A 9,503-nucleotide genomic window follows, 5' to 3' on the forward strand; every position below is an offset into this window, starting at 1 on the left:
TCTTTCTTTCTTTCTTTCTTTCTTTCTTTCTTTCTTTCTTTCTTTCTCTTTTTAAAAATTAATTTATTAATTTACTTACTTTACATCTGACCAAAGTCTTCCCTCTCTCCTCTCCTCCTGATCCTTCCCTTTCAACTTCTCACCTCATATCCACTCCTCCCTTTCTCCTCAGAAACAGGGGGCCCTCCCATGGATGTCAACCAGCCTTGGCATATCAAGTTACAGAAAGGCTAGGCACATTTTCTTTTATTTAGGATAGAATAGACAGCCCAGTTAGGGGAAAAGGATCCAAAGGCAGGCAACAGATTCAGACAGCCCCTGCTCCTGCTGTTAGGAGTCCCACATAAAGACCAAATTGCACAACTGTTACATATGTGCAGGGGGCCTAGGTCAATTCCATGCATGTTCCCTGGTTGGCAGATCAGTCTCTGTGGGTCTCTATGGGGCCAGGTTAGTTGATTTAGTGTAGGTTTTCTTGTGGTGTCTATGATCCCTCACTCCTACAATACCTTTCTTTCCTCTTCTACAGGATTCCCCAAGCAATACCTAATGTTTGGCTGTGGGTTTGCATCTGTGTCCATCAGTTGCTGGGTGAAATCTCTCTGATGACAGTTATGCGAGGCAGTGGAAACTCCCAGGAATCTATGAGGGTGACGCTTGCTAAGACTCCTATCCATGGGGAGATAATGAGCAAAAACTGGCCATCTCCTAGAGCCAGTCAAGATTCCCAGTGGAGGGATTGGAACACCAATCCAGCCAGAAAGCCTTCACTCTTCAGTTGGTCCTGCCTACAAGATATTCAGGAGTAAAGATGGAGTAGAAATTGAGGGAATGGCCAATCAGTGACTGGTCCAGCTTGAGACCCCTGGCATGAAAGGGAGCCCACCCTGACACTGTTAATGATATTCTGCTGTACTTGCAGACAGGTCCCTTTTCATTCCTGACCTTGCTCTCTATTGTGCTGCTCAGTCGTCTGCTTCTATATGTCCGTCCGTGTCTTCACTTCTGCTGCCCGTTGGACTTTAGAAAGGCGCGATCTAGCACAGTGTTAAGCTGGAGAACAAAGGAATTGGTCCCCTCATCTTTTTTGGACCAGTCTTTCTCCCTACTTCTCAGTCCCGCCTAAAAGCCTTTGCTAAAATAAATGCCACAGTAAAAGAAGGGACTAATCTGCTCTTTCACTACAGGATCTGCAGTGGTCTGACTAGAGCTTGGTGTGTAGCCCAGGCCTAGTAAATGTGTCCTGGGTAACCAAATGGGGCAACAACCTATGAGACAGTAATTCATTTTGTGTTTTCGTTCTTATCAAAACTCTTCTTTAGGGGCGGAGAGGTGGCTCGGTGGTTAAGAGCACTGTCCACTCTTCCAAAAGACCTGGGATCAATTCCCAGCACCCACATGACAACTCACAACTATCTGTAACTCCAGTTCAAGGGATCTGACACCTCACACCAATGCACATAAAATAAGATTAAATAAGTTACAGAAAGAAACAAAACAAAAATAATAAAAAACCCTTATTTAGAAGAGTCTTCAGTTTTAGGAATTCCTGTGAATGTTTTCATTCTTGTTTCTTAACAACACTTACTTTTATGTTGTGTGCTCCTTAAGTATGTGGCAACTTCTATAGTTTTACTGAATGACTGTACCAGTACTTTCTCAGTAAATCATGGTCTATGGCTTCCTAGTGTGTTACCTAAGAATTTGACTATGTTGAAAATTCAAGGACTACCCCAATTCTAGAACATTGTAGCTAGAATATAAAACAAACAAACAACAACAATAAAACCTTCAAAAAACAAAACAGACCCAACAGACAATTAGATCTTATAAAAACTGCTTCAGTTGTACATCAGCTTTCTGAGTACTCTGTCAGGGCACCTGGCAGAGGCGATGGAGGGAGGAGGATTGATTTTGCTAGGAGGATACAGTCCATCATGACAGAGAAGGCAGAGGTAGGCCGCTGAAGTCATGGTGGTGGAGACTTACAGCATAGGCTTCTTCAGCCCTTGGCATTCAGGGAGCTCCAGTCAGAACCAGAGTGTCTGTCACCTTCAAGGCCTGCCCTGAGTGGTGTATGTATGCCAGCTAGGCACCACGTCCCCAAATTGCTATGACCTTCTGGAACAGCACCACCAGCTAGGAATCAAGTATTCAAACACAGGAGCGAATATTTCACATTCAGACCATAGTGAGTTTATATTGCAGATTCCACAGGCCAGGTATTTAACACAATAGAGATTTTTATCTTCTCACAGGCCTCAAGCTAGGAGATGCTACTTTGAAGTTGAGTGAGGCTGGGTTCTGGGGAGTACTTTCTTCCTAGTTTGCAAACTATTACTGCCTCCTCCTTGTGTCTTTACCCTTTCTTGCTATGCAGGTTGTCTCCTGTTTTTACAAGAGTATTGGTCCAATGATGTTGAAGCTCTGTCCTTATGACCTCATTTAACTTTAATTTAAGTTCTTAAGGACTGGACTCCAAATACAGTCACAGTGTTGGTTAGAGCTTCAGTAGATGAATATTCGGAGGAGTTAGTGAGAGGCGCAAACTATTTCATCTGCAAAAGCACTGAGTAAGACAGTCCACATACAGCACAGGGCAAAGCTGAAGCCATAAGTGATGTGCACTCTGCAAAGCACGTTGAGGAAATCTGAAGCAGGATGCGATTGTGAATCACTCTTACCAGCCAGCTTGATCAGTGGCCTTCGGAGATAGAACTTTCTAACTGCTAGTACTTCAGACCACTTCTATGCTGCTAGCGGAACAGGAGTTAATACACAGTGGTAAATCTGTTTGAAACTTTCCAGAGTTTGATTGAATTCTGTAGCTCAAACTTAGACTCTGTGTGCATTTGGCTGGCAGTTGAGGCTGAGATAATGACTCTAAGGCGGAGTGGAGGATGAGACAGTAGGAACGGAAGCGCCTTGTGCTGTGGGGGTCTAATACAGACTGGCGTTTGGGGAACCGACTTGATTTCTAGGCCATGGTACAGTTTTCAGACTTACACAGCATCTGAATTTTCTTCCTGATTTCATTGTGTATTTTGGGACACATTTTACAGCAGGAGGATCATGAATATTAAGGAAAAACTAGAAATCTTATATAAGTATTTGTGGACTATCATTAATAGTTATGCTATATAATTATGATTTTGGTGGCTTTGGGGAGGTATGTTTAAAATTTATCTTTTTAGTTAATAAGAAGAACACCAATATGTTATTTTTATCTTATTAGAAAGTCATGATTCAAGACAGCCTTATTAAAAAGATTTGACTCAAAACCCATCAGTACTCAAGGTGGACGTCCACACTTACAGAGCAAGCTCTTGTCTGGAGGTTGGAGGCGTGCGCATCTGTGCATCTGTGTGACTGCATGGACCCATGCTCACTATTTGGCATTTTATTTTCCTGGAGAAACCATAGTGTGAAAACTTTTGCTTCTTGACCTTTGAATTGAGAATTGAGCAGAGTGTCCATGAAAGCAATAGGTCCTTTAAGAGAAATTTTTAGTTCTCTGCACAGAAAAAGAGTTAGAAGTGAGCCCTGGTGACCATGACAGGAGAAAGACGCCGCCACTCCCAGACTCTGCTCAACTCAAAGGATGGCAAGAAGGAAACTATCTGTCTGTTTGTTTGTTTGAATGCATTGTTTCCTTGATTTTCTTTTATGGTTATATTGACTGTAACAAAGTGTCAACTTTTAAAAAAAATATAATGCCCATCAAAGTCAACTTTTAATCTAACTTCAGCTTTCAGTTTTTACATTGTTAGAATTTCAGAAGTATTCAAAATTAGCTGTTGGGGATGGTCTTATGCACTGAGTATTCAGATGCTGATTTCTGTGCCCTGAGATCTGGTTACAGTATGGACGTGGGCATTGTCATTTCTATGAAGAATCTCCTGTCTCAATGTTGTATAAACACTGGTTCCCAATTATTATCTCTGATTGGTTAATAAAGAAGCTGGTCAGTCAGTGACTGGGCAGAGGAAATAGGAAGGTTGGACTTCTGGGTCACAGTCGGAGGGTCTCAGGTAGAGAGAAAGGAGAAAACGTCTCCATGAGGACAGAGACATACAGCAGAATACAGAGATACAGGTGGACAAATGGCTGGGAGGTAGCCACACCAACACAATTGGGTTAGAATAGATGAATATCTGCCCAGTTATAGAGCTTAAAGCTTGCTAAATAAATATAATAGGTTTCTATGTCATTATTTGGGAGCTAGGGCAGGTACTAGAAAAAACCCCTTCTGAGAGCATAATTTTACATTAGTGTTTAGCAAGCAACACAGAAGAATATAGATTTAGAAAAAGACTAAAAGCCTCAAAAAGAATCCTCCTCTTTCTCTTCTACCACTGCCTTTTCATTTTCTCCTTTCTCCTTCACGACCCTTTTCCTTTTCAGTGGTGGGAATGAAACCCAGGGCATTGGGCACGCTAACCAAGCTTGTACCACTGGGCTAAACCCCAGGTCCTCGCCTGAATGTTTACCATTTTGGAACTGATTTCCTCTAAAGACATAAGTATTTATCTTTATGTAATTGTTGTTGCAAGACCTCTGAGGAGGAGCTGGAGTTCTATTTTTTGAGGTCTTGTTTTTGTGTGTGTTTAGTTTGGCTTTGCTTAGGTTTAGAATCGGGGGGTCTCTCTTTGTTGCTCAGGCTGACTTCACATCCCTGGGTTCACGCGATCCCCTTTACCATCTCGAGGGACAGAGACTGCAGGCATGTTCTGTTGGCCCTGGCTTCAATTTTATGCTTAAATCTTTTAAAACAAGTTGTCTTTGTCTATAGAGAGTAAAGCAGAGATAAGGGCTGCCTTTCTAAGTGTCTGAAATGAACACACGCGCGTATGCAGCAGGCACTGGCTATGAATACCATGTTACGCCAGTCCTCGTGGGTTTAGAAGAGAGAAACAACTTGTACGCCTTTCACATTCACACTGGGACATACGGAATGGACTGGTATGGCTTTAGTAAAGATGGGGCATCCAAGTACGAAGTATCAAAAGCAGGAGGGGAGAGCTAACATGTTAAAGCTTGGGACCCTCAACACATGTCAGGATGCAGGAGAGACCCTGTTCCTAAACTGTGGGTGGAGGCAAGATTGCTGTAGTTTCAGCTGTGTCTATTTTGAGTATTTTAAATCTAAACTGAAGGTTCTGAAGAGAAAACCACTTTGAAAACTTATTTATTAACATGAACATTCTTAAATGTTTTCTATATATAGACAATTGAGAGATAAAGGATATGAAAAATAAAAATAGGCATGACCCTTGACCTCAGGCAGCTTATAGTTAGCCTTTGAAATGCTAGAAGGTGATTGTCATAGCAACACTTACTTACACTAAATTAGATAACGTATCTAGTTACCCAGCTGTGATTAATGCTGGATAGAAGGAGATACTATGTTAATATGAGAAGAATAGCTTTTCTATGTTTGGGAGATAAAGAAATAGATCTTTTGACCTTACTATTTGAAAATGATCTTAAAAGGATTTCACCGAGGGGCTGGGGGATGGCTCAGCAGGGTATTGCTGTGCAAGCATGAGGACCTGAGTTCAGATCTTCGGAATCCGTATAAAAGCTGGGCCTGTAACTCCAGCATTGTGGGCAGGGGAGAGAAGGGGCCTGCTGGGCCTTGCTGGATGCCAGCCTGGCTCCAGGCTCAGTGAGAGTGATAGCAGGAGCTCGAAGTCCCCCTCTGCGCTCTGCTTGTATATGGGTTGCACACCCACAAACACATGTATACATATCACATACACATCAGACATGTACACACATGCGCATGCGCATGCATAAGGTACAAGTATTTTACTGAGTGATTTACACTGTTGGTAAAGTAGCAGGTGCCATTTATTCTGTTTTCGTTTTCTCATTTTTCTGCATCTCTTCTCCCAAGTCCCTGTTTACCCGCCTGGGTTTCTAAAAATACTCAGAATTAAATCAAACCACCTAAAATACTTAGCAGAAGTATAAAGTGGGAAATACAGATTTCCTCAGCAAAAGGCAGCATTTAATCAGATCTTAATCTATAAAGCAGTGCAAATGTTTAATTTTGGAAAACTGTTGGTCAATTTGTTAACTGAACGATGGCTAAAAGAATGTAATAACATATTTTCACACATACACCCATTCTACATACACATTCTCTGCTTTTGTGCCTATGAAAAATTGAAAAGCCAAAGGTAAAATTGCATAAATTTTTCATCTGTCTTCTGTTTCCTCCTATCTGTAGGGTAGTACTTTTTAAATTTTGAGTTTTTCACAGCAGGGATGAGAACATTAGGAAGACATTTCTGCCCTTTACAGACACATTTGTGTGTGAACTGGCACTCTGTGTGTCGATGCTGTGTTTGCTCTGTGTGTGCGGAGTGTGTGTTTGGGCGTTGGAGTGGGGAGCTGGTGCGGGGATGTCAGCGCTGGTCTGTGCAGTTTAGTTTCTACCTTCGGTGTTCTTGGCCCAGTCTGTGCTGACAAGGAACCACTGGGACATCCCCTTGGTGCTTTGGGGTCTTTTCCTGCCAAATATTGTTCTCTTGCAAGATTAAATGGCTGAATCAGTGTGGCCTGAATCTTGATCCTGCTGAGAATATTAAGGCTCCCGCGGGTTGTAATACAGATTGGCTGGCGAGAGCTCTGCTGGAGAAATAAACTGAGTTTCTCTAAATGAATCTAACAACTGCTGTGAACCTTTGTGTGTCCTGCAGCTTGAGTTTGCCTGCTGGCAGTTAACCATTTACTGCCCTCATTTTCTCCCAAAGTTGCTCCAGTCCACCCATGTGCACTCATTGTAAACACTTCCCTAACTTCTTTTCACATTCATTTTCTGCCAGATAAGCCTTTTGAGATATTAAATTCCTAAATACTCTGAAGGGTAAGTCCCTTTTTACTCTCTTTACAGAGGAAAACCAGATTTTTGTGAGCCTACAGAATAAAAGGTCCGTGGTGTCACTGACAGGGTTCAGGGAGCCACATACCCCGCTTCTTCAGAGTAGCGGGACTCATGAGGCACAGGCTTATGCCAATGCTCAGAAGCACATGCTAGACGAAGCAAGAGGCGGGAATGGCACTGAAATTATTCACAATACTCCTAAGCTTGATTCCATTACTCTTTGCTCTAAGGGCTAGACTGATAAACATTCTGAGTTCTGCAGAGAAGATGGTGGTTCAGCAGAGGAAAACATTTCAAAGTCACCGAGAACAACGGCACACTCTAAAGCCGTGGAACACACACACTAATGTGAAGACAGAGCTGTGCTCGGCGGTCTGTAATCTTCTGTGTAAGTTTGGTGCACTCTACGGGGCCCCTTTCCTGGCTCACGTACGGCCGTGTTCTCAGCCTGCCCTTGAAGCACTCATCCCATCTGCCTCCCACATTATTCCCATTTGTCTCCTGACACCTTGTGTATCTGTGTGTATATGTGTGTTGTGTGTGCGGCGGTTTAGTAAAATTGTCTCTGACTGTGATTTGCAAATGGCTAAGCACACCGCCATTATAATAAACAACTATTAAATCCATCAGTGCCGTCTTAAATGTTTGCACATGGTGCCCCAGATTACTGTTGCTGGGACTGTAATGCATTTTTTTAATGTAACATGTCTGCATCCGTGTATGTATGTGTGCATGCATCTGTGCACATGTACTGCCCATGGGCCACAGTACATTTGTAGAGGCCAGAGAACAGCTTGCAGGAGACAGGTCTCCCCTTCTATCATGTGCATCCCAGGGAGCAAACTCAGATGGCAGCCCGGGCAAGTCCTCTCACTCACTGAGCTGTCTTCGAAGCCCTGCGCTAATATTCTCAAAACAGATATTAATTAGGTCATATGTAGCATTTGTTTTCAAACCTCTAATGTATTTGAGGTGTTTAGGCCTCAGCATCCCTTCCAAGCCTCCAACCCTCGGTAGGAGAGAGAAGGTTAGTGGGGAGAGGGATGCAGACCCCAGCTGTTTAGGGTGAAGGGGTTCCTTCAGGGCTCTGTACCAGTCTCTGTCAACAGCAAACACAGCCAGCAGCCTCCTCTAAGGCACTGTGCCCCAAAGCCTTTCTCTCTGTCTGTCTGCTCCAGTCAGCCATACCGCTGGTCTCTCTGGTGTCTCCGAACTGCTCCACCCCACACACCAACACCACACACCATGCCTTCTTAACCTGGGCTCTTACATCTATATCCTCAGGGTCCTAGACCACACCCCTCTTCGTGTCACATGTGGAAGGTCGTTACCAGCTGGCAAACGCCATGCTCCACACGAGGCAATTAACAGCTGTGGACAAACTATAGCCCAACTAAAATCCCACACTTGGGATTAAAACAAAAGCATATTTACAAAACGTAACTAAAACCAAAACTTTCATTACAGTTACATGTATTTTTAAACTTGCTGTTGGGAGTACACTGAGAAGCTGGTTGTGGAGAAGGCTCAGCGTGACAGAGGCGGCGACTAGAGAAGTGGTTCAGGGATGAACAGTGCTTGCTGCTGTTCCAGAGGACTGGACTTCAGTCCGCAACGGCCTGTAGCTCCAGCTGCATGGACCCAACACCCTCATCTAACCTTTGCAGGCACTCCCACGTATTCCCACACTTAAGACACACACACACACACACACACACACACACACACACACACACACGCATACATGTGCCTGTACATACATATACACACAAATAAATAAATACATACAGATAAATCTTAAAGGTAAAGCAGACAGAAATGTTATTTGGAAACACTGCTGACTTCATAAAATAGCCACTGTCTTGCTCGCAGCCTAGCAAGCTGTGTGAGGGTGTGAGGATGTAAAAGCCTCACCTAACTGCAAGCCCACATTTTCAAAGTACTTTGATAGCTAGTGTCAGACTTTGATACATGCGTCAGACTGGATCAAAGACTAGCACTGATACCTTCTGACACCTAGTCTAATTTGCCGTGTTTTGAATGCATGACTCTTGGGTCTCATGGGTCGGTATTATTGAAGTTTGTAGCCATTCAGAAGTAGACTTGGAGGGCACTGCAAGGTCTTTATAATCTCACCAATTACACAAAGTGCACCTCTTCCTGTGGACAAAAGAAAACATGTTTTAATCTTAGTTAAACGCCACCAGGATTTCTGGGCCTAGAATACTTGATTTCAGCCTTCTGGTATTAAGAATGCTTACCTGTTTAAAAGAGGAACTGTATGACATCTATGAAATGATATAGAGAGACCTGTATGTGTTGTAAAAGAGTACTAATAAAATGAGTAGCTTTGTACCTACCCAGCTCAAGAAATAGTATGTCTGGAAAGTCTTTTCTTAGGAGAACATGAGGGCTCACCATTGGATTAGCTACGAACAACATAAGCTTCTTGCTTTTGACCATCCATCCATCCATGCATGCATCCATGCATCCATCCATGCATCCATCCATCCATCCATGCATCCATGCATGCATCCATCCATGCATCCATCCATGCATCCATCCATCCATCCATCCATCCATCCATCCATCCATCCATCCATCCATCCAT

General features: G+C 43.2%; 1 protein-coding gene across 2 annotated transcripts in view; it reads left to right on the plus strand.

Moving 5' to 3' along the window:
- Nebl (nebulette) overlaps positions 1–9,503 on the plus strand; it is a 365,083-nt gene that overhangs the window by 193,650 nt on the left and 161,930 nt on the right. The window lies entirely within an intron of this gene.

Source organism: Psammomys obesus, unplaced genomic scaffold (genome assembly GCF_907164565.1).
Source record: "Psammomys obesus unplaced genomic scaffold, mPsaObe1.curated_primary_1811, whole genome shotgun sequence".
In the NCBI taxonomy this organism is placed as follows: Eukaryota; Metazoa; Chordata; class Mammalia; order Rodentia; family Muridae; genus Psammomys; species Psammomys obesus.